This window comes from Tamandua tetradactyla, chromosome 1 (assembly GCF_023851605.1).
Source record: "Tamandua tetradactyla isolate mTamTet1 chromosome 1, mTamTet1.pri, whole genome shotgun sequence".
Classification (NCBI taxonomy): domain Eukaryota; kingdom Metazoa; phylum Chordata; class Mammalia; order Pilosa; family Myrmecophagidae; genus Tamandua; species Tamandua tetradactyla.
Window position 1 is genome coordinate 32,651,045 of NC_135327.1, and position 25,968 is coordinate 32,677,012.

A 25,968-nucleotide genomic window follows, 5' to 3' on the forward strand; every position below is an offset into this window, starting at 1 on the left:
AACCTGCAGAACTGCTCGCTCCAGACCCATCAGTCACAGGAAGAGATTGTGACATCATATAGATGTCACATATTTTGGGATACCAAAAATATGTACTTCTTTTCTAAATATCACTCCTCTACCAGCCCCACCACAGAGCCTGGTATTTCCTCCTTTAAGGACCTAGAAGCAAGTATCCTTCATCTAGGAAGGGTAAACCCATCAATTTTGTCTGCTACTAAGACTGACTCTTCAGTTAATTTTTCAGATTAATGTGGTACCTATTAGGACACCATTGGGATGGAACACAGGACTGTGGTGACTGGATCTATGAAGGAAAAAGCTCTAGAATCTGGGCCGCAGGTGCTATGATAAGAAAAGATGGAAAGTGTCTTGGTTTGCCAGTGTTACTATAATATATATTACAAACTAGCTGGCTTAAACAACAGAAATTTATTTCCTCACAGTTTTAGAGCTTGGCGATTCCAGATCAAGAGGTTGGCAAGTTCGTGCTTTGCCTGAAATCTTTAGCGTTTTGGTGGTGGCTTGCTGGCATAACTCAATCTCTGCTTCTCACACATGGCCTTCTTTTTCCTCATCTGTTTTCTCTGCCTGAGTCTGAATTTCCTCTTTATAAGAACTACAGTCCTATTGGACTAAGGCCCACCTTGATTCAGTTTGACTTCACTTTAAGCAATAATATCTCCAGTGATCCTATTTACAAATGGGTTCACATCCAGTAGACCAGGGGTTAGGACTTGAACATGTGTTTGTGGGGGGACAAGATCCGTTCCATAACAGAAAGTAAAACAAGAGACAAAGTATTCATGGAGACAAACTTCTCTGTCTTTTGCCTGGGATAAGAATTGTCTGTATTCTCCTTGGATCTGGAATAACAGAACAGAATACACTTTACAAATGGTCTTGGATTTCTGGCATGTGTGAGATGCCCTGACTTCATAAGTGTCCCATTTGGTGCATTTGCTGAATGAATGTTGGGGAAATCAAGGCAAATGTATGCCAAGTTTCCAGACCACTCCCACATGCGCAGATGTACAATGCAAGGCTCTTCACCCGGAGCCTCTGCCCATTACTGTTGCTGTCCTGGCACCAAAGGTAAACTGTGCCTGGGCTGGATGAACATGTCTGTTTAGGGGCAAAGGTGGGTATAGAGAGACAGCAGCCGTTCTTGGGCAGAGGTAGTGCTGTGATCGATGGGATCCAGTTTATCTCAGTGCTTCCACTGAGCCAAGCTGTCTGAGTGAGACCTCTCCCAAAGTCAATTTGCAGTAATGAGAACAAGGAGTCACATTGCATTCTGACAATCACTTATCTGTATTTACAACTAACATTTTAGTGCATCCTGTATACCAGGCACTGGGCTCTGATTCTCCATATATTATCTCTGGTTGGGAAGACTAGTTCTTACAGAGTATTAATTAACATTAGGATTGCATGTTTCAAGCCAAGGTTCATGGTTTCTCCCTAATGTGCTACATAAAGGTAGATATTTATTTTTAAATATCAAATAATAAAATGCAACCTTGCAATTCTAGTCCCAGGAATTCTTCCTAAGGGAATGATCAAACCACTATAAAAAGATGTATGTACAAGAGTAATATTGCAGCAAGATTTTAATATAGAAAAATTGATTTGGAAAGCCAATATACTCATCAATTGGGGATATATTTGTCTGTACACCTACTCTAATGTGCCTCATTTTAAGACTCACTCAATGTATACATACACACCCCCCCACACACAACACACATACATATATACACACACACACACACACATATATATATATATATATGTATAGGAGGTATATTTAATCTGTGTAGGATATATTTTACATAAAAGAGTAGGTTTATTAAAATGCTATTCTCATATACATGCAGTACACATTAATAAAAAGCCTAGAGGATATATATGAGTTTCTTACAGTTTTTTTTCCAGATGTGATAGGGAGGGAAATTTATGGATAAAGATGCTATTTTTCCACTCCATACATTTCTGTATTTTTTTTTTTAATAAAAAGCATGTTTTGATTTCATAATCATCTCCCACTTTAATAAAGCTATTTACACTATGGGGAAGAGGGGATAAAGAGTCATAATATTCAAAAGTTTCGCAGCAGTGATATGTCAATCATTTAATTACCACAAATAGTGATAAAATTAGCTGGTTTCACAGATCTTTAACTCATTTTATTTTCTTCATTTGCCTGCTTATTTTTGTTTAGGATATTTAGTGCATCGAAATGGTGAGTAATCTTGGAAATAAAAGAGCAAGTAACTCAGTTAAAGTTAAGCAGTTTATGAGGTCAATATACTCATTTTGGTGGGCTAACAGTTAATAAAGAGGGAAGCAGCCTTCAGTTACATACATTTTAATGAAAATAGGTGTCAAAAAGACCTTCTTCCCAAAGGAGGTAAACAGTTTATCATAACTTTTCTTACAATCTTTTCCCTTTTCTGAATACTCAAATACCGGTATTGGCATAAGGGAACAGAAAGCTTCAGAAATGCTTACAAGGCACAATGGGAATATAAAGAGTTGGGGAAAATTAGTGCTGCATTCAATCCCAACTCTACCAAATACAATCTTTTAATGGTTGGGCAAGTGACTTAATCTCTCTGACCCTTAGTTTCCTTATCTTTAAAATGGGAAGGGTACTCTTGTGCCTTGAAACTCAGAGCTGAGTCATAACTCACAGAGTTTTCAATGCATAGTGTCAACTTAGTTGAATTCACATTAGTTCAATAAACATTAACTGAGCAGGTTTGTTGTACCATGGATTCTGCTCGACTCAGGGGGGTGGAAGAGGAACAAAAAAGTTAAAGAGCTCAAGACCTTTTAATCCAGAAAGCAGCTATCAATCTTTATTTTCTAAGATATTCTGCCTTATCACAATCAGTCATAAAGCCCATTACAAATAACTTTCTACTGCTACTAAAAAAACTCAAGTTATACATAGTTTTCAGTTTTTATAAATTTGAAGTGGTAAAGGTTATGCACATGACACTGCTGCTCTACTCATTTGCTTTCTTCCTCTCTTCCTTTCTGCCTTCCTCTCTTCTTCCCTCCTTTCCTCCCTTACAACAGCTTTATTAAGGGATAATTTACATATGTTAAAATTAGCCTAGTTTACTTTCTTTGGTGGTACAAAAATGTAAGGAGAGTTAGCACAGGGAAATTATATATAACACAAAGCCTCCCCATACCCTTGCTCCATCTTTACTTGTTATAGTGCTTTTATGAAAACCAGGTTTACAACAGCCTTCTTTATTCAGCTGGAGGTTATATTTGGGAGTGGGACTTAAAAAAAATTACAGTTTATCATTCAAATGGACATGATCCGTCAGGAATTTGGAGTGGGTGAAATGATGCAATCCACTTATCTAATGGGTTGCCATACAGGGAAGTTTATGAATATACTCCTCTCTTTGAGCCTTCAAAGAGCATGGATAGAGATAAATATAAGGACCTGATGTATTTGGTGGATAAGGGAATTAATTGGTATTATCTACCACAAATACAAACAGGGTGGGGTGGTTGGTGGATTGCAAGAGGTGATGAGCTGCTATTGCTCACCTCCTTTGCTGGGAGAAGGTTCCCGGGAAGAGCAGGGGCCTTAGAAAGTCTGTTACTAATGAAAGAGGAAGGGTGTGTGAAGGCAAGGGTCAGAGGGAATTTCAGGCCTGGGAAGGAGGAGGCCATTATCCCGCCTGCTCCAATGTGCCTCCTTACGAGACACACTTAGTGATGACAGTTAATAGAGGCAACATTTTCACTCCCATCTCATGAAGTATTTTAATCAAAATGTGGAGAATTCAGAAACACAAACACAAGTGCATCTCTTGTTCTCCCTCTTTGCCGCTTCATCTTTTTCCTTTTCCTGTAACAATGACTCATAATGGGCAATTACTCTCTGCCTCAGATATGGCTAAGGAGCAAGCCAATCTCAGGAAGATTAAAATGCAGAAAGAGGAGGGGAACAATTAAAGAGCTGGAGCTCTACTGGGCACCTGGGTGGGGCCTGAGCAAATGGCTACACTCCCATGTTCAGGGGCTAATGGGGACCACGTGTGTTCAGCAGGAGACCCCCCCTCCTTAAATTTCAATTGCACAGCTTTCCAAACTGATTTCCTGGCTGCTGTAAAAGTTACCAGTCTGAGGCCTATTATTAAGGAATAAAGCCAGCAGTGTAAATTCTGCAGGCTTCTGGTCACTCTTAGAAGGAAATGGATCCTTATCTTAAGGCAGTAGAGGATTCACAAACCAGATATGAAAGAAATGCTATTTTTCAATAACAAAATAATTTTCATATCAAGACTTTATGCTGCTGGCTGGAAGAAACAATCTTAGTCAACTCATGGTTCCTAGTTACGTGTCTAAGTTCTGAGACATGTAGGGCAAAGACATCGGGATAGGAGAGTTTGATCAAGACCTGCACACTCCAGATAGTAGTCACAAGCCACATGTGTACATTTACATTAAATTGAAATGAACTAAAACAAAAAATTCAGTGAGTTGCTCAAGCCACATTTTAAGTGGTTGATAAGTACATGGGGCTAGTAGCTACAATATTGTATCATAAAGATTTACAACATTTCCACCATTGCAGAAAGTTCTATCAACTATGGCTGAACTACAGTGGCATTTCCTAAATCCTTTAGAATTTTCTGAGATGTTCTCATCCTCTGTTTTTTCGCTGAGGAAACTGAATCTCAGAGAGCTTATATAATTGATCACTAGGATTCTAGGTAGCAGAACTGGAACCCAAACCTCTCCCCAGGGGCCTAAGCAATGGGCTTCTCTTCCTCCCCATTGCAACCTGACTCTCCATCCATTTTTCCTTTTAAATTATTGATGAAAAACATAATGCCCTCTTTCATTGAGGTTTTGAATAATCAAAATTTCAGGATTTTAAGACTCAAAAATCTTTTTCTCTGCATTTCTACTACTCTAATTCTTCTCTGAGGAATGATGACCTCAGTCTAGGTTGGATGAGGAGAAAAAGAGTCTAGGTTTCAAAAGCACATCAGTTAATATAATAAAATATTATCCACCCACAGCAGGCTTAACTGAGAAAGTCTAGATGGATGAAGAGATGGTCAGAGACAACCTAAGCACCTCAAATGAGTTCAGTCTATCCAAGTGTACATAAATGATGGCTTCCGTTTGCTAGCTGCTGGAATGCAATATACCAGAAATAGAATGGTTTTTAAAATGGAGAATTTAATAAGTTGCTAGTTTATAGTTCTAAGGCCATGAAAATATCCCAATTAAAGCAAGCCTATAAAAACGTCCAAATAAACGCACCAAGAAGAGGTTACTTTCACTCAAGAAAGGCCAATGAAGTTCAGTCTCTCTCTCTCAACTAGAAAGGCAATGGTGAACATGGTAAACATGGTGATGTCTGCTAGCTTTCTCTCCAGGCTTCTTGTTTCATAAAGCCCTCCCAGGGATGTATTCCTTCTTCATCTCCAAAGGTCTCTGGTGGCATGGACTCTCTGCTTCATGGCTCTTTCAAAAATGCTTGCTTCTTTAAGGGATTCTATCAAACTAATCAAGACTCATTTGGAATGGGTGGAGTCACATCTCCCTCTATTCAAAAGTTAACACCCACAGGGCGGGCAATGGTGGCTCAGTGGCAGAGTTCTCGCCTGCCATGCCAGAGACCTGGGTTCAATTCCTGGTGCCTGCCCATGCAAAAAAAAAAAAAAAAAGAGCTAATACCCACAGTTGGGTATGAGTCACTGCAGCAATAACCTAATCAAGTTTCCAACATATAGTACTGTATAAGGTTTAAAAGAAACCTTGCTCCCACAAGATTAAATCAGGATTAAAACATGGTTTTTCTCAAATACATAAATCCTTTCAAACCAGCACAGTGACAATCTCCAAATTTTGATGACTTAGTCCATGAAGTTCATTTCTCGTACATGCAAAGTCCTCTGAAGTTTGGGCAGCTCTCCAGGACAGCTATCCTCCTAGCTTCCATTCAGAGGTCCAATCTGGTTTATCACTATGACAATGCCAGCTTAGCCTGTGGGCTTTACCATTTCCACCAAAGGGAATGTGAGAGGTGGGGAATTTCACAGGGGCCCTGAATTGCATTGGTCCAAAAGTGACACATGTTGCATCCCTAACAAGGGCACTAAGTCATATTACCCACCCTACTGCAAAGTAATCAGGGAAGGCAGAGGACAACATGGACTATTGGGTGAGCATTCTTGCTGTGGCTATACTGGTGAATTAAAATGACCAACAACAGCAAAAGTGGCAATATATTATTGAGCTCTTGACTGTGACAGATGCTGCTGAATGTTTTATGTGTAATATCTCACTTGATCCTTACAACCACCTTGGGTGGCAGGTGCTGTTATTATCTCTTTCTTGGAGATGAGCACAATGGAGCTCAGATGGGTAATGAAATATGACTAGGGTTGACTGTATAACATTTGGCAGAGCCAGAGCTTGAACTCAGGTCTGGTTGATCTCAAAGCCCATGATCATAACCTCTCTGCAATGCTGCCTCCCTACTGTTTATGTCATTTGGGAAATTTTGGGGAAAGGAGAAGATACAAGGAGTTAGAATTGATTAAACCACCCAGATTTTTTTTTTTAAGGGAAAAGAAAGTTGTACTCTAGAACAGTACTGTCCAATAGAGCTTTCTGCAAAGATGGAAATGGCCTATATCTGCATGGTCCAATACTGAGCTCTTGAAATGTGGCCAGTGTAATTGAAGAAAGTACATTTTTTATTTTACGTAATTTCAATTTAAATGCTGTCATGGTACTACTGGCTACCACATTGGACAGTGTAACTCTAAAACTATATACTAATTAGCCTGTCATCCTCATTTATACTTTAGAACAAATAGGCAATGATGTTGTGTAACTATAAATAAAACTGGTGATCACCAGGGCCAACATAATATCAATGGGAATAAGAACATGCCAAATCAACCTCTTAGTCTTATTTGTTAGAGTGACTTACCTGGTAGATTAGGGAGCTGCTATGTATCTTGTATTTTGATGTGCTGATAACATGGCAAAGATTTTCTTTCAAGAGTCTGGTCAACAATATTTAGAAATGAGAAACAGATTATGGTAATGGTCAAGTGAATTTATGGCAAGCTTATTTTAAACTTGTGTGTGCTTTTCACACCAGCCTCAATGTCTGTCTTGGTGATTTTGCCTCTTTATTTTAGACAGAAGCACGTCTTCAGCAGTGTTCTAGTTTGCTAGCTGCCAGAATGCAACATACCAGAAACGGATTGGCTTTTAATACAAGGGGATTTATTTTGTTAGTTCTTCAGAGGAAAGGCAGCTAACTTTCATCTGAGGTTCTTTCTTAAATGGGAAGGCTCAGGGTGATCTCTGCTGGCCTTCTCTCCAGGCCTCTGGGTTCCAACAACTTCCCCCAGGGAGATTCCTTTCTGCATCTCCAAAGGCCTGGGTTGAGCTGTGAGTGCTGAGATGAGGTATGCTGAGCAAGCTGCTTTGGCTGTGCTACATTGTGCTCTCTCATTTAAGCACCAGCCAATTAAGTTAAACGTCATTCATTGCAACAGGCATGCCTCTTAGCCGACTGCAGATGTAATCAGCAACAGATGAGGTTCACGTACCATTGGCTCATGTCTGCAGCAACAAAACTAGGTGCCTTCACCTGGCCAAGTTGACAACTAAATCTAACTACCACAAGCAGCAAGCCACAGGGAGTTAAGGCATGCTATCCCCGCATCTGGAGAGAAGCCCCCTTGGACCAATACAGTTGGACAGTCAAGAAGTGACCATGGATCGTAATAGAAAGTTACAATGAGGCTCAAACATCAAATAACTCAGGATATTACCTCTTGGATGCCTTTGTTGAGACCATGAGGGAAAAAAGTGAGGAAGGTAAAAGAACAAAGCTTTAATATTCAAAGTCAAGGACCATATTTTCTCACCTCTTGGTTTAAATGCCACTTCCTCTGCGAGTGCCTCTCCACCCACATATAGAAGTCTCCCCACCTGCTGTTCTCTAACCTCTTACCCTGCTCTATTTTTATTCACACACTCTGTACTTACTGTTCTTTTATAACGTGTTGTTTATCTGTATTCTCTCTCTGAGATATAAGCTTCATAAGGGCAGGGCTTTGTTTAGTTTCATGTGTACCCAGTAATGTATTGGTCAATGTTTAACAACCAGCTCTCCAGAAAGGAAAAAGAAAACCTGATTGGTAAATGCCACTCTCTCTGGTGCAAATTACTCCCATCATGGCTGATTTCAAGCTACCAACATAATGCCAAAGATGCAGAGTCAGAAAGGATGCACAAAATTAGCCCTTGTAAGCTGATATGATCCAGCTCCAGCCTATTCCAAGCCTTAAGAACAATGCCCCCTCATTAGAGGAACTCGTATTTATGGATGGCTGAATGTGGTGCACTCCCGAGTCATGCAGCAGCTGGGAAGTGGATGCCAATCTCAGGGAAACTGGCATCTATCACCTAATGAATAAAGTCTCACATATTTGCTTGGCCACTCAGCAGTGCACCTACCCCCAAATTGCCAGTGCAAGTCCACAGAAATTTTGGTGGGAAGCCTTTAATTATTTTCCTTCAAAAGTTGTGTGTATATATTTCTTAAACACATTCATTTCTTACAGAAAAAGATAACTTAACTGCACTGAGATAGAAAATTGAATTAATGGTATTATAGTTTATAAGTGTAAATGCATTTACAAAAATGAGTAAATTTTTGAGGTCAAAGATATGATTTACTCATCTTTTCTGTCTTCTTTTAGCTTAGGGTGAATACTTTGCAGATAAAGGTTGGCCAGTAACTATTCATAGGTTATTATTTGATGCACTACAGGATTTTCTTTCTTATTAAGAAAACGGATTTGCAGTGACCAACTCAACTTGCCTGGAATGTGTCAGAAAGACCTTAAAGCTCCATCTAACCAGCAATTTCCCTCTTGTTTTCAGTCTGCTTAGAGGATTGAGCATCCATAAAGAGAGATGTTTTGGTATTTTCAGAAAACGCTTCCAAGGCTTTCAAAAAATTACTTTTTTTCTTTGGGGGGTGCCAAGTCCCCTATTTTCCATACTGATTTTTTAAAAGGAAAATGAAGATCTAGTTTAAAGGGCTTTCACCGAACAGAAGCAGAATGAAATGGAGGAACTTAATGGATCTCTTTTTGTGACTAAAATGACAGATAAAATATCTATTTTGCTCACATATTTTTCATTCACAGACAGTTCATTTCAGTAAATATCTTACCACCTGCACTTGTCTATTTTCCAAGGTTTTTGGGAAATTTCCAATAAGTTCAGTTGGACTTTATAGTTGGTATTTATGAGGCTGTGCTTAAAGGGAAATTGCATCAAGGATATCATCAGCTCAATTTTTCTGTGTTTTTCTTGAACGTGGAGTTGGCAAGCTCTCAAAACTCTTATCAGGTCATAACTCAAAGATCCTTGTGGTCTCCACAGCTGCGTTAATATTTACAAAGCACTCTTCTGCCCTCCAGCCTTATTCTCATGTCTCTGTCCTATAGTTCCTGCCTTTTCACAGGCTTATTAATACTGAAGATTAGAAGAAACAAGTCTACACTGACAGAAAATGTCATTCTCCTCAAAGCAGTCTAGTTAGTGAAAATCTTCACCATGCCCTTACCATGTACATTAAAGTGGTAATTTAGGGCAATGTTCTCACGTGATCTTCCCACTCAAACTTTCCTCCAAAACAGGCTCTGCTGGCCTCTAAAAGTGAGTCAAAAGATTTCTGAAATCCCTAAACCAGGGTTTTTCAACCTTGGCACTCCTGACATTTTGAAGTAGATAATTCCCTGTGGTGGGGAGATGCCCTGGGCATAGTAGGATGTTTAGCAGTATCCTTGGCCTCTACCCACTAGATGCCAGCAGTACACTGCCACCCTCCTCTCCAAAATTGGGATAATCAAAAGTGTTTTCAGACATTGCCAAATGTACCCTGGGGTCAAAATTGCTCCTTCTTGAGACTATTGCCCTAAATTTACCACTTTAATGTACATGATAAGGGCATGGTGAAGATTTTCACTAACTAAACTGCTTTGAGAACTGCCTTATACTTTTAAGGTTCAGAAATATTCATTACTTATTCCACCTCCCTTACCCCCACACATACACATTCATCCAAAGAGCCAATATACCCGTGCATATTTAGAGTTCCTTTGTCTGTGGTGTGAAGTTGTTAATAACAAAATTTGAAGGAGATAGAACTAAAAACTTTCTTTAATGGCATGATGGGGAAAGTACCATGAACATTTCTACATGACGGAAATTATTTTCTGTTTAGGATTATTCTGCAAATCATGCTTCCCAACCAAAGAACAACACTACAGGAACGGCAGGGGTAAGGGGGGAGTCCAAATGGTCCAGGTAAAGCATTGGAATTGGTCCTTCTGATGATTATTACTTTAATAGGTATTTCATATTTGTTGACCAAATGAATGAGTGACTGCTATGTGCCAGGTTCTCTGTTAAAACTGAAAAACACTACAAGGAGCAAAAAGAATCACAATGATGGGCCCTGACATCAAGAAATTTTTAGTCTATTAGGAAGACAATATTAACTGAATAACTACATCAATGAACATGTCGCTACAAACTGAGATTACATGCACTGAGCATCCAAGAGAGTGATGACCAAAGAACATGACCCATACCACATCCCATTGGAAAGGATCCTTGAACTAAGATCTGAACAATGAATATGAGTAAACCAGGTGAAGTTAAGAAAGAGGATTTCAGACAGATCAGCAGTTATATAAGCTTGGTGGAGGGAGAGAATAGATGGGGGAGAGAAACTGGGAAAAATATAAAAAGGGAGGAAGCCAAGAACACAGAGATCACTGGGTGAGAACATGTGAATAGAGTCTAGATTCCTAAAGCTCATAGGTTTATGTCCTTCCTAGGAAGCCAGTTGTTCTTCTTCCCATCAGGAAACACATGCTGATGGGCTATAAACAGCAGAGGGAAAGATCAGGTATGCATCTTATGGAGACCTCTAGTTGCAGTATGAAGAATTAATGGGGTTGGATGGAATATACTAGAGCAGAATACACTGGTGTGGTTGTCCAGGTGAGCGAGGAAGAGTACGATGGCCCAGTAAAGAAGGAGAGAGGTAGGAGAATGAGTGCTATTTAGGCGAACTAACAGGGCTTGGTGAGGGATCTGACCAGAAGGCCCCAACTGGGGAAGACCAGTTTTTTACAGGTGGGTTGAGGCCCTTACTGAACAGTATTTACAATGCTGCTTATAATTAATACCTGGATGGAATGGTGGTGGTGGTGGTGATGAGTGATCAGGAGAAGGAAATTGTCTAGGATACTTCTTGGGTTTCTAGCTTATGCAACGAGATCATTTGTGCTGTTCTTTGTCCAGACAATGCCCATTAGGGAAGAACTGTGCTAGAAAACTATGAGTTTTGTATTGGGCATGGTGAACTTGAGATGCCTTTAAGGCACTCCAGAGAAAAGAGACCTGGTTTCCTTCCTTGTGAGGGAAGAACTTTCCCAAAAGAAAGGGTGAATTAACTAGGAGATGACATTTTACAAAACTTCCATTAGTCATTTAGCAAGTGAAGTGAAATCTGAATGAGCTATAAGCAGGGCTTATTATTTTTAGCAAATAATAGCAGAACTGTAAAAAAGAAAATGGTAATTTCAACCATGATTTCTTTCCTTACCCCATCTCATCCATGCCCCCAAAACAAGAAAGAGTTCTGTGCTCAACTCTTTGCATGGGCCCCTGCTACAGAAAGCCCATTTACATGTCATTCACTTTGGGATGGAGACAATCCACATACTTTGTGCCTTACCCAGGACATCTGTAGGAGAAATTCTCCTTTTCTTCACCTTGTGTCTGCTTAGTATCTTAATCCCAAATTGTGGGAGTGAAACTCTGGCAACCTTTAAGGATATAATTTGCTTCCTATTACATTATTTCTTCCCATACAGGAGAGACCAAGTGTTTGTCATTTACGAGTGTCATGTCATTACATTCCATATTGCAGTGTAATGATGTGAAATGATTAAATGACAAAATGCCAGCTCACTGCCAAAAATTTAAAGTGGCATACTTTTATTTGTAGATTGAAAAGGTATTATTAATTCTTATATTGACTTCGCCAGATGAAATAATGCAAACAGAATGATGCATACAGGAATGGGGCAATACGAGATGAGGTTCCGAGCGCTGATTCCAAAATAAACAGGAAGAATTATCCAATTCTGGTGCATTCTTCAAGCTACATATCCAGAGCTAAAGTATCAGTTTAGAACAGTCTTGTCACCTGATAAATGTGGAGTGACAGGCATCAAAATGTAACCTGACTGGAGTTTTTATTGAGAAAAAAAATGGGAACTGGGGCCAGGTGGCTGAGAAAATGAAATGGTTTATTCTCCTCTGTCTCATTCCTTCGCTACTATTTTTCCACAAGCACTTGGGAGATTTTATTTTATTCTTTTTTCTTTTAAGGGAACAAGAACATACAAAAATCATTTTGTGTACATCACCAAATTACGAGAAGAATCTGTGGTTGGTAAACTAGTAATTTCTTCCTTTGTTTTTCCTAGACTATAAACATTTTATGGAGGTATTTGAAAGTTACATTCTTGGCACTATGTTTTTTAAGCTTTTAAAGTTCAAATCTGAGTAACCACAAGTGTTTTTGAGGATTTGTGAAGATACCTGTTCTCACCTGCCGTTTGCCTCTACTATTTGTGGATTCCTATCCTGGCAATACAAACATTACCTGATTTCAATCAGAACTTTCTGGCTACCACATTCAAGTAACTCTTCTGTTGTTGCTTCCTGTCCCCTGAGCAATTTTTATTCTTTTCTTTATGGAGACAAGAGAAACAACATTTATCTTGACCTCCTCATTTCTACTGGATGGTCTAAGAAACACTCTTGCCTTTAGAAATCTCTGCTCTAGAACTAAAAAGGACATTAGACTTGGTTTATGTTTTGTTTCACTTTCCTCTTTTTTTATTTTATTTATTTTTATTTTTCCTTTTTATTTTTTTCCTTTAATATAAACTAACAGCTTATATTTTTTAGCTCCAATTTTTGTTACATGCTACTAATGCCTTTGTTTTGACACTCTTTTGTTGTAAAGTACTCCCGGGTAAAAGTTGACTGAGTAGAGATGGAAAAAAGAAATCAAGGTACATAGTGCTTTTTTGTTTGTTTCATTTTATTTTTATTACATAGGGATACCAGCAAGGCCACTCACCTGTGGCTTGATCATTTTAAAGTAGAAAACCACCAAATTCTAATAAACTCCTGGATTTATAGACAATAGCCCATGCTTGCCAAGATAGTTAGTGATATTTGCTCTCTCTCCAACACAGGGCACAAGTAGCTTTGCTTCTGGCATGTTGGTAGAGGTACAGAGAACATGGACAAGACTCTTCATGGACAGGAACTTATAAATGAACAACTGCTTAGGTAACAAGCTGTTGGGCGCTCATTTGGCTTATAGAAAATGCTTAAAGTCTCCATGACTGGAAAGATATCCTCTATCAAAAAAAAAATACTCTGGATGAAATGACTTGCCATTTTATTTGAATTTTCAAAGTGAAAATTGGCCAAGCATGTTCTTGCAGTGCTGTAATCAGGCCACTCCATTCTAGTCTTTTTTTTCTAGCACTTCTTTTGAGTCTTCTCTTTCTACATCCCTTTAACTCTAGCTCCTGTTTGGCAAGTAGTAAGAACTGAGGGTTCCCTTGGAAGACAATACATTGAAAAGCACTGGAGGTGAGGTTGGTGTTATGTTTTTTTCTTTTTCTTCTTTTTCTTTATACATAGATCACTTTGTCATTGTGTCCTAATTCATGAATGCATAAAATACCTGCCAAGAACAGCTCAAATGGCTGCATCAAGGGCTCCAAAATAACGGGCTCATTTTATCTACATTATAAAGGAGATCATATTATGCATGTCTTAACTGGCACACATAGACCAGAGCTAACCTAAGACCTTTGTTACATTGCTATGGCCTGTGGGTATTATATATGTTTCATATATGTTTTCATGAAAAAAATTGATTGCTCTTCAATAAGTCACCTATCTTCCTTGAAGTCACCTAAAACCAATCATTGGTTCATTTTCTCCTGCATTCAACCAGGTATAGGTGCTCATCTACATGCTAGAGGTACAACAGTGAACAGAGATGCTGTCCCTGAAATCACAGACCTTAGATTCTAGTAGGAGTGACAGAGATAAAAAGCAAATAAGCAAGACAAGTTCAGATAGTGAGACATGCTATGAAGAAACAAACCAGAGAAATGTGATTGAGAGCTAATTAGGAGTAGGAATATATAGATGGTGCCATCACAAAGGGCTTCCAAAAGGAGGTGACATTTGAGATGAGACAGAATAAAGGAGCACCAACCATATTACAGTCTGGGGAAGTCCATTTTAAGCAATTAAAATGGTTGGTAGAAGAACTGTATGTTGGGGATGAGCTTTGGGTGTCTGCGGAATTCGAAGCAGCCACTGTGACAATATAGCATTGAGCTACATGTAGGATGGAAAGAGTTGAGCTCAGAGCAGAAGCCAGGGGCCAGTTCATCAGGACTTTCAAACTTAGGAGGCAACCTCAGGCTTTCCTGGCCTTCCCTTGTCTCTAATTTGGTTGGCTGGTTTTGTCATCTTATTTCTTGGAGTAAGTCACATATATCACTCCACTTTCAGGGCAATAAGAAATACTACCACAATACAAGCAAGTGGTTCCCCAGTGATATCTGGGACAAAAATAGTTTACAAAATGTCCATCAATGTGTAAAATTTACCTTTGCTACACCAAGTGTATTAGTTAGGGTTCTCTAGAGAAACAGAATCAACAGGGAACACTCGCAAATATAAAATTTATAAAAGTATCTCTTATGACTGTGGGAACACAGAGTCCAAAATCTGCAGGGCAGGCTGCGAAGCCGACAACTCCAGTGGAAGTTCTGGATGAACTCCACAGGAGAGGCTTGTCAGCCGAAGCAGGAATAGAATCTATCTCTTCTGAATCCTCCTTAAAAGGCTTCCCGTGATCAGATTAAACATCACTCATTGCAGAAGACACTCCCCTTTGGCTGATTACAAATGGAATCAGCTGTGGATGCAGCTGAGTGATCATGAATTAATTATATGAAATGTCCTCATTGCAGCAGGCAGGCCAGCACTTGTCCAACCAGACAAACAGGTACCACAGCTTGGCCAAGTTGACACATGAACCTGACCATGACACCAAGGGATACCTATGCTTATAATAAAATCTGTCAACTGAAACAGAGGGGTATAAAATATTTCTACTATGGTATAGAAAAGTGTAGGTTTACACCAATAAGTAAGAAGAGCCACTTTCCGCCATCTCCTGCATTGAATGAGGATGTCCTGTCTGGAGCTGCAGACACCATCGGAAATTCAAGACAGGGAAGGGCAAGACCATCTCAGATATTCTGAGCACCACTCCAGATTTCCTTGAGTCACTGAGCCAATATCAGCAACCACCTATCCAAAGACTTCTTATTATGTGAGAGGTTAAAATCTGATTTATTTAAAAACAACATGATAAGTAAGAATCTTAGAATAGGGCTAAGCTTGCCAAAGAAAGAACAAGTATTTACTGAAAATGTGTGAACTTTGTCTTGTGAGTTTATAAGAGAACTCAGTTGACTTAAGCAGTGGCCCAGTGCCAAAATAGGCAGGGGAATTGAATAGTGATGACAGTGCAACATGGTAATCCTGGAGTAATAATCAAGTTGTAATTATTACTATTCTAGCATGGCTCTGAGTTTTTTATTACTTTCCAGAATGCAGCCAATCTTCCAGTAATTTAAATACATATTTTTAAATATATAGGGTGAGAGCACTGATAGAAATGGAGAGGAACAACTCTTCCCAAATAGCAAATATTGACGTCTCTCTGATGTAAGTGACATGTTCCATTATCATATCCTGCCATCTGGAATCTTGGTCCAGACAGATAAGACAATTTACTCAGACTGCTTCTGCCTGCATACCCCAAATAACATCAATTCCTGATCCAGGTTCAGGCTCTCTAGCTATATTAAGGGCATGTACCTCCTAGTTTTCAAATCATACTCTCTTTTCTTAGTTAACTCTAAGATCTCAGATTCCTATTGCATAACATGTAAGACTTGGCCAAAGATTGTGACTTTCAAATATGTCTTAGGTGTATGCTGGGATGGGGGAGAAGGGCAATTTACAAGCAGCAGCTGACTTTCTTCAAGTGAAATTGTATATAGAAAACCATTAGATAAAAGAGATTAAAGAGGAAGTAGAGGGCTGGTTTTAGAGTATCATGAGCTTCCTTTATATTCATTTCCTGAGGACAATGGATCAGAAATAGAGACTCACACTTGGCTAGTAGGCATTTACAAGGGAGGAATAAAAATGGTCAGGCAAAAGCAAGTGTGGAGAAGGGTAACACAGAAGCACAGGATGGTGGAAGAGGCATCTAGAAGTTCTAACTTGGTTTAAGTGATATTTGTGGAGAGGCGGGTCTTTAGTATTCATTTCTCCATTTAATTTTCATTCGCGAATAGTGATTAAGAGGATGGAGTCTAAGCCAGTAGGTCTGTGTTCAAAGTCTAATTCTATCACTGATGAGTTGTGCCACCCTTGGTGGCAATACACTTGACCACTTTGAGCATTGAGGATAATCATGGAAGACATTAAGAGAGTAAATGGCTTGTCCAAGGTCACTTGGTAATCAGCGGTCCTTGAGTTTCAAATCCCAAATGTTCTGACTCTTTAAACCCAGTGCTTTTTCCCACAGGAAGACCCTGCTACAGATTTATAAATGATGTGACTCTTGAGAAAGAATAAGAAAAGAGAGAGAGGAGGAGGTTAGGAGAGGGAAAAGAAGGTGAGGGGAGGGGAATGAAAAGGAGAAGAGGGAAGGGGAGAGAAGGGGAGGGAGAAGAAAGGATAGTAAGGAAGAAGGAAAGGAGGAAAGAAAGAAGAAGAGAAAGAAAATTATAGAAAATGGGAAAGAAAGGAAGAAAGTGACAATGATTCTACAATTATAGATATCTAGACATTTGCCAAAGAAAAAAAATCTAGAATTGGTCTGAAATTTCCAAAGTCATTCATTTGAGTAAAGTACCTATTCCTTTCCTTTCCAGATGGGATGATTCTTCCAGGTTTGCTCAACATTTATGTTTACCAAGAGGTGGGAGCAGAGAAATCAAGAAGCATAGAATGTACATGGCAGCAGCAACAGCTTCAAAATTTACAAAACAAGTAAGACGATGTGTTACATCCTGAATGGTCTGTTGGGCAGCCTAGATTAAAACAGGGATGCCTTCTTTGTCGAACAGATGGTGGGCAGTGGGGTGCATGCATTTCAGTCCTTTGCCCTGTACCTGCTGTGTGCCTGGGTGAGATATGAACAGAAGCTGATAAAACTCATATTCACAAACATTTGTTGCCAATTAATTAATCAAATTAATTGTATCAAGGAACAGGGTCTTGAAGGAATGTGATAAAAGGTAAGTAATTGATAAAGGTGGTGGGGGATACAATGCAAGAAGGTAAAAAAATTGTTTAAACCATCACAGACCATGAACGAGGAGTCTGGATTATGTTTGAAGCTGCCCCACATACAAGAGAAGAAATTTTTCATCCTTCTAATTGAAGAGTTTGAAACTTTCCCCTTCCCACAGCCCTAACTGGATCTGAAGATCTCAGTCACCCTCACGTAGAAACCCATCTGGGACAAAGTTGTCAGTAGTTCAGTAGCACCAAAAATAAACTGTTCCCTTCCCAATAGTTTTTCTTACGTACAAAGAGCCTTGTGCAAAATGGAGGTGGGGTGGAGGTGAATCTTACAATTCCTCCTTCATAATGAAAATAACCAAGAAAGCAGTCACTTAACCAAATGCTCACAAAGGAATGATGCCAACACAAATTATCCTGCATCTTCCATTTCTACTCTAAAAGAGCATGGCTCATTTCACTTTCAGAAGTAATTTTAATGTATTATCTCCAACAAAAACTAGAATTTTTCTTCCCCAAATTTATTTTGGAAGAGATCGGCTTCTAAGTGATTCCCAACATTATTAATATTACTATATTCATATAAATCTGATAACAATAGAAGCACATTTATTGAAAAAAAAATCACATTAAAACTGGAGCTCATATTTGGCCGACTTTGGTGGGTTGACCAAAAATAGAAATCGGCTACGTATCCTTTCATTTTTAGGGAAGGTGAAGATATGGATTTAGACACCTGATTTTCTTAGCTCAGGAGCACTGTAGGCTAAACTGCTTTGGCCCTGAGGGACTCTTTGCTATTGGCAGCCCTGGGCAGGGTGAGGTTTTTAAAATTCATTTCTGATATCCAGTTGACATGGATTTTTTTAAGTATTTAAAATTATAGTGGTAGCTACTGAGGCCCTCAAAGAATTCTGCTCTCACTGACTGCTGATTCTTGCTCCTCCTTCTTGTGTTTCCCTAGCTTCACTTTGAGTTCTATTTCCCAAGTTGGATGTTTGTCTCTAAGCAAAAAAGAAATGTATGAGAAATCTGAAAACAGGGAAAGGCAGGGAGCATCTGTAGTGCTCCAGAGTTACCTACAAAAGGACATTCCTCTTCACCCAGCAGCCTCAGTGGGAAAGAGAAGGAAATGCATCACAGTAGTACAAGCAGGGTCCTGTCAGAGAGAGGAGTGTGTGCTTGGGGGTGGGTAAAACTCAGGAAGGGAACACGGTTGAGCAATGGCAGTCCAGTGGGTCACCCAGAGCTCTGTAGAGTTTAGGATGAGATGCAAGCCAATGTTTTGTTTTTAAAATGTATCTTCTTATGGTGCTAGCATCCTTATAAGAGAATCTGTGAGGAAGAGACAATAGCTACTCTTCCTCCTTTTGAGACCTAAACAAAGCAGTTAAGGCTACAGAGTGCTTAGAAGTGTTAATGAAAAGATTTTATCAGGTTTCAAAATGTACTATTTAGCTAGAAAATTTACTATTAGGGTAATGGTTGGGATAGCAATATACCATTTGGTTAAACAAAACATAATACCATGAAGGGTATCATGAAAAGCTTGCTGGATAGAGCTTGTCAAAAGTTGAGTTTCTATTCCTGGCTCGACAATTTACTAGCTGTTTAACCTTAAGCAAATCACTTGGCATCATCTCTGGATCACTCTTACACATCTGTAAAAGGGTAGCTTTGACTGTTATCCTGCCTACATCACAGGGTTGTTAAAAGGATCAAATGAATTCATGTATAGGAAAATGCCTTGTAAGTCACAAGCAATATACCAACACAAGAAATTATTACCATCTGATTGCATTTCATTTGTTTTCTATTCTTAACTTCATAATTTCTCAAAGAGGGATAGAACAGTAGGACAAGAGAGTGCATTGTCCTCACAAAGGAAAGGTGGGGGAGAGTGTTAATACCCCTAAGGCTCTCTGTTCCTCCCTCTCCTTCCAAAGAGGCAAGACAGTAATTTAGGTGAGGACTCAGCTTTAGGGGCTAATGAGTGAAATCTGCTTAGCAATCAGGGGTTCCATCAAACTGGCAGTAGTGGGCAGTTGGAGACATCCTTAATATCAAGCTCAAATCATTTATGCACATGAGACATTTATGATGTGGAGCTATAAATAATGAATAGAGATTGTCAGCAAAATGTGGGTGGGACTCTTACTAATTTGCATACCCTGAAGAGAAATTGTCAATGAGGTTAGAAATATAATAAATAGAATTGTATACACATATATACAGATGGTATTGTATATATACATTTTTATTTTCTTGTGGGGGGATTGATATTTGCCAGATAATCAGTAAGAGCCAGTAGAAATCAGCAAGGGTGATTTAGTGGGTTGATTTTCATATTTCACTGAAGATATTACAGATGATTATTAAAACCTGGTGGTTTAGTTTATGTGATCTGACTCCAACTTGTGCCAATCTGACCACAAATTTTGCTAAACTCTACTTAACAGGTCGTTTTAGTTGGTACAAAAGAAAAGTGATGCTATTACAATATTCTACCTGAAAAACTGATTATTTTTATGAGGGTGGGAGGGAGAGAGAAGAGGTCACATTTCAAAGAAGCTCTACTTAACTAAATGAAACCAAATAAAAGAGTTAATTGTGAAATTTTTTACAGAAGAGCTAATTGTGGAACTTTGTTTGCAAACTATGTATCAGACCAATTTAGCAGCTGAATGTCTCCAGACAGGGAACAATGTCAAGATCACCTTCTATCTCCAATTTTCTCCAAGAGCATTTGTGTGTATGCATGAATCCATTTACCCTCACCTTTGTTAGAAATACTGAAACATCTAAAGGTTTCTAATGTTGCAGATGACTGCTCTATACTCCATCCAAGGACCAATGACTTCTTTATATAACTGGCTGTTTACTAATTTCTTGGCCAGGGAGGGACCTGAGAAAACAGTTATTGATTCATTAGATATTTATTAAGCACCTATTATATGCCAGACCTAATTCCAGGCACAGGGGATATGACAGTGAGCAAGACTGGCCAAAATCCTTGCCCTTGCAAATCTGACTTTCTCTTGCAGGTAAGGGGAGACATTAACAGATCAATAAAATCAGTGAAAATTTTGGAAGATCATGTGATAGAAAGGAACTGGGGATGAAAAAGGAGCAGAGGCTCCTCTAGAGTGGCTAGTCAGAGGCAGCCTATCCAGGAAGGGGACATTCAGCTGAGCTCAGTTGTGTATTATGAGAAGAAGCCAACTATGCCAAGATTTGAGGACAATGTGTTTCATGTAAGAGAAACAGTCATGGCAAAGGCCCTGAGCTGGAAACAAGCCTCACTTGAGTCAAGGGACAGACAAAAAGGCCAGCATGGGAAACAAAACAAAACATGGAAGAAGAGGGATAATGAGTTCAGGAAGTAGAGAGCTGTGGGGCTGGATCAAGCAGGGTCCCTCAGGGAAAGGTAAGGAATTTAGATTTTTTAATAAATGCAGTGAGAAGACATGGGAAGATTTTAGTCATGGTAATGACATAGTCTGTTTTTCATTTGAAAAGTAGCATCCTGGCTATTATCTAGAGAATGGAGTAGAAACACTGTCATATCATGTGACCCTCTCCCTCAACCTATGGCCATTCCTGATTAAAACAGAATAGTCATCTTATCCAATGTATTTTTTGTCCTTAAGGAATTTGGATTTGGGGACAAAGGGTCAGAATTCTGTAGGTTTCTTCATGGGACTAATACTGTACCATATATGCTTGGCAGGGTTGAAGTAGCCATTTTGTACCAAGCGGACTGAGAGGAAAATGGTGGCCTTCCATTTTTCAGTTCTTATCTCTTTTGAGAATTCAAGTGAATTCTTGTCTTAGAATTTCACTAGACTACCCTTTCTATAAATCGCCACTTTATTCCTTACAATTGTTTGGGTGATTTCCATCTCTTTCAACTGACATCCCAATTCATGTAATCAAAGATGGGCCTGAAAATGAGGCAGGTAAGTAATGGAAAGTCATGAGGGGACAAGATAAGTACAGACACTTGAAAACCAGGCACCATTGTCCAAAATAGGAGGACACGTGGTGATGTCTTGGAGGCTCTCTCTGAACTGGGAGCAAAAGTTTGACCCTGTAAACTAGCCTCGGCAACCCAAAGAGCCCACACTGTTGCAGGAGCTAGAAAATATAAAACATGCCTAGTGAATCTATTTCTGAGCTTACCAGTTGGCAGACATTTCTATTGTATGTTAGGAATAATAAGTGGGAAGATATGAAAGAAAGAAAAGAAAGAAGCTCTTGATTATTTCTCCAAACTGTCCTCTTACTTCTTATCTCTGCGCTGGTCTCACTGGTCTTTTTCTTGTCAGACAAGTCCACATCACGGGTTCCTTGTACCTGCCTGTCCCTTTACCTGGAGTACTTCCATGAGTACTTGCATGATTTGCTTCTTCCTTATTATCAGTTCTCTGCTCAAATGGTGCCTCCTCCAAGGGGTCTTTCCTGATGAGCCCATACAAAACAGTATTTACATCACGTTTTATCCCCTAACACTGCTTTGTTTTTTTCCCTATAGCAATTTCCACCACCTGGCATAATGTTTTATTTATTTATTTTTCCCTCTCTTCTCAAATCTGCACTAGAATATATGTTTATTGAAGGTAAAGATTCTATTTAAATTGCAAAGCACTCCATCTTCAGAGCCTAGACTTAGCACCCTGTATATAGTAAAGACTCCATACATGTGAATTCCATATACCAATGAATGAAGAGTAAGGAAGAGAGGGGAAAATGGGAAAGGAGGAATAACATATCCTGGGATCTCTAATTAAAGGAACAATGTTAAGTTACAAGAGCTGAACATGTAAAACAAAAAACACTTCTATATTTTCATTTAAAGTTGATCTCTTTTGTTTGGCTCATTTATTCATGTACGCTTCTAGAAATAAGGCCAAAGGAGGAGAAAAGGAGAAGGACATGGAATTCTCTTTTATCAGGACTCAACCTTTTTTTATTGGAGAAAGAACATTCTCCATAGAGACTGATACCTCAATCTGATTGGGCAAAAGCCAAGTCACATGACTGCTGTTAACTGCAGTGGGGTCTGGAAAGGTAAGGATTCAAGTTCTGTAAGCTTCCATAACACAGGGAGGCAAGAGAAAAGGGAGCTGTAAATTGCTTTTGGAAGGCCAATTCCCAATTTCTGCCACAGCTTACCATTATGATCTGGGAAGGGCATGATGAAAGGCCAATTCATCTATTCTGGAGGTGGACAAATTGAGAGTGAGGATCTCAGAAGCAAAATGCCCAACTTAAAATAATACATTATATTTTGAACACTGAATGTTTGACAATACATTTCATGGCTCATTTCCTGCTACTTGTGAATGCTAGTAAACAGTCAGGGAGCGAATTCACATTTTTCATGTCAAATAGCTTTACTGTTCTCCCCTCCTCCAGCTTGTCACCAGTTAAACAGACCCCTATGAGGACAGTCTGTTCATACTGTAATCTTTTGTGACACTAAACCTTAATCTGTCTTCAAATTTCTATTGTTTTTCACTAAAAGGTTATTCCAGAAATATTTTATAGAGCACATTCATTTTCTTGGCTGAGAATAAATTGGATAATCAGAGGCACTCTGACCAATGCTGAATCTCCCTTCCCAATCCAAATTTAAGAATTTCATGCGGATTACTCTTTGCCATTTATCTAGCTAATTCAATGTCATTATTTTTCTCTGGTCTAGGCAGAATTTACCCTTCCCTGAAATGAGCTTATCTCATAATAAGATATTAAAGGAGGAAGGACAATGTTGGTGGTTAGTTACTGAAGTCCATGTCCCCACTCCCAGGCCTGGAATTATGGGGCTGTCAAAGTCTCCCATTAGGAGGGGAAATTCATTTTTAAAAGGATTGCAACTTGCTATTTAACGAAAAAGTCTGACTTTGCAAATGATAGCCTTCTGTAAGACTTGGTTTTATCTTTGACTGTACTCCCCCACCCTACCCCCACCCTGTTCTAGCCTAACTTTCACTTACTACTCAGTTTAGATGTCCCTTCCTTTCATAGGCTTTATCTGTCTCCAAGACTCAGTCAAGTCCCTCATCTGAACTTTCAGCTTCATCTGAACCTCCCAGCCCTGTATTCCCATTTCTAACATTGTATCATGGAGCATATGTAGCACTATCCAGTAGAAATTCAATGCAAATCACATATGCAATTTTAAATTATCTAGTAGCCATGTTTTAAAATGGTAAAAAAAAAAAAAGTGAAATTAATTTTAATAATATGTTTGATTTAACCTAATATGTATAAAATACTATCATTTTTACATGTAATCAGTATGAAAATATTGAGATATTTTATATCCTTCATGTAAATCCAGTGTATATTTTAGACTTACAGTGCATTAGTTGGACCAGCTGCATTTCAATTGCTTGATGGCCACGTGTCTCGTGGCTACTGTACTAGATGGCACATTTCTACTATGTTTGGATGTACATTTGTGTTTCTTCCCATTTCGCTTGAGGGAAAACAACATCTTTCACTTTCACTATTGTAACCCTTGCACCAGGCAGAGAGTAGAAGCTTAAATGTTTGATGAAAAATAATTGAATAATCCCATCTCTACCACTATCTAACTGTTTTACTTGGTGTTAGTCATTTTCTTTCTCTGTAGTGCCTACCTTATTTAAGATGAGGGTGTCACATTCCATGATTGTCAAGGTTCCCATAAATGTAAACATTCTAGGTCACTTAATTCAATTCCTTCTCCCACTCACTTAAAGCAGCTAAATTCATGTCTTTGACTTTTTGTCTTTCAAGGCCAGGGTACACCCAAATTTGCAATGTTACCTCTTTCTATATTTTCCCAACTTGTCTTTGGAACACAGAAACATTTAGGATTATGTTAAAGTTCCTTTTTTAAGATAAGTATCGTTGTTGTTTTTTTTAATTATTAAAAAAGTGAAATAGCTTCAGAAGAGAAAATTTGGACAATCCAGAAAATGTACTCAGAAAACAAATTTACATACTATTACATAGTGAACATTTATGTATCTATCCTTCTGGTGTATTCTATTGATTAGTGTGAGTGTGTATATATCTATGTATATATTCACATTTTGTGCTCCTTTTAGCAAAATGGAGGTCATAATATGCATATTGTTTCTGAATCTTTTGTAATCTAACACTATTTTAGGAATATATCCACAAGTTGTCAAATGCCATTTTTAAGCATAACTGTGATGGGTGTACCTTACAGCAATCATACAACTACATGGAGGCACCACCTTAAGGAGATGAATGAATGAATCAAGTGGGTATCTAAGGGAAGACCTTTCCAGGTTGAGGAAACAGCAAATGCAAACACCCAGAGGCAGTAACAAGCCCTATGTGCCAATATAATTGAGGTAGAAAAAGCAAGGCACAAACAGGTAAAAAATGAGGTCAGAGTAGAAATGGGAGAACAGATAATGTAGTGTTTGTGGCCATTTACATGACTTTTGCATTGAGGGAAAGAGAAGCCACTGGGGCATTTTCAGCAGAAGAGAAAACTTATTTGACTTAACATTTAAAAGACTTGCTCTGGCGTTTGTGTTGAGAAGAATCTATGGTTTTAACCAGGTTTTGCCTCCTACAGGCCATTTGGCAGTGTGTAGAGACATTTTTGTTTGTCACAACTGGTTGGATGGTGGGCAGTGTTAATGGTATCTAGTGGGTGGAGGCAAAGCATGCTGCTAAATATCCTACAATGCCCAGGGACAGCTCTACAACAAAGAATTATCTATCCCCAAATGTCAATAGTGACAGGGTTGAGAAATCTGCTCAAAAGGAGGCAAGAGCAGTAGCTGGGAATCCAATTAAGAGGCTACTGAAAAAAATATAGGGTAGAGAAGGTGATTCATAGGATGAAGGTGGGAGTAGTGGCAGTGGAGATAAGTATTCAGATTGTGTACAGATTTTGAAGATAAAGCCATCAGGAATTGCTAATGAACTGGACATACAGCATGAGAAAAACAGAGGAATTAGGGTTAACTTTGAGGTCTGGGGCCTGAACATATAGAAGGATGGGGTTGCTATTAGCTTTATGATGATAAGTGATAGTTCTTCCATGAACCTCCAAATTTTCCTCCATTACTTTAACCATGAGGTTAAGTGGCTTAGCCAGAGGCTAGAAGGTAGAGGAAAATGTTATATGAATAAATAAATTGCCATCTGGGTGACAACTGTTATGAAAATGTACATGTTTCCTTACTTCATGGGATTGCTGGACACTTTGCCCAGGATATCACGGTCCTGCATAATAACTGAAGCAGGCTGGTAATTCCTGCCTGATGTAGGCTTAGGTGGGTGGATTACAGAATTCAGTTCAAGTCTATATTTGGTATCAAGTCTATATCTCAGTAAAACAAAGACTTTGAAAGGAGGTTCAAGAAAGAATTTGAGGAGTCTGATGTCTGATTTTGG

The 25,968-nt window shown here is 38.9% G+C and overlaps 2 long non-coding RNA genes across 2 annotated transcripts in view; one reads left to right on the forward strand and one right to left on the reverse strand.

Annotated features, from left to right (window-relative positions):
* LOC143683992 (uncharacterized) overlaps positions 1-24,307 on the reverse strand; it is a 42,582-nt gene extending 18,275 nt beyond the window's left edge. The window contains exons 1-2 of the long non-coding RNA XR_013175783.1: positions 24,186-24,307; positions 6,989-7,064 (exon numbers count right to left, since the gene is read on the reverse strand). This is a non-coding gene — a long non-coding RNA (uncharacterized LOC143683992). The remainder of the gene's footprint in view (positions 1-6,988; positions 7,065-24,185) is intronic.
* Positions 112-17,660, forward strand: LOC143683997 (uncharacterized). Its single transcript, XR_013175784.1, has 3 exons — positions 112-192; positions 17,166-17,283; positions 17,601-17,660. It is a non-coding gene; the product is annotated as an uncharacterized LOC143683997 (long non-coding RNA).
* Positions 24,308-25,968: the final 1,661 nt, after the last annotated feature.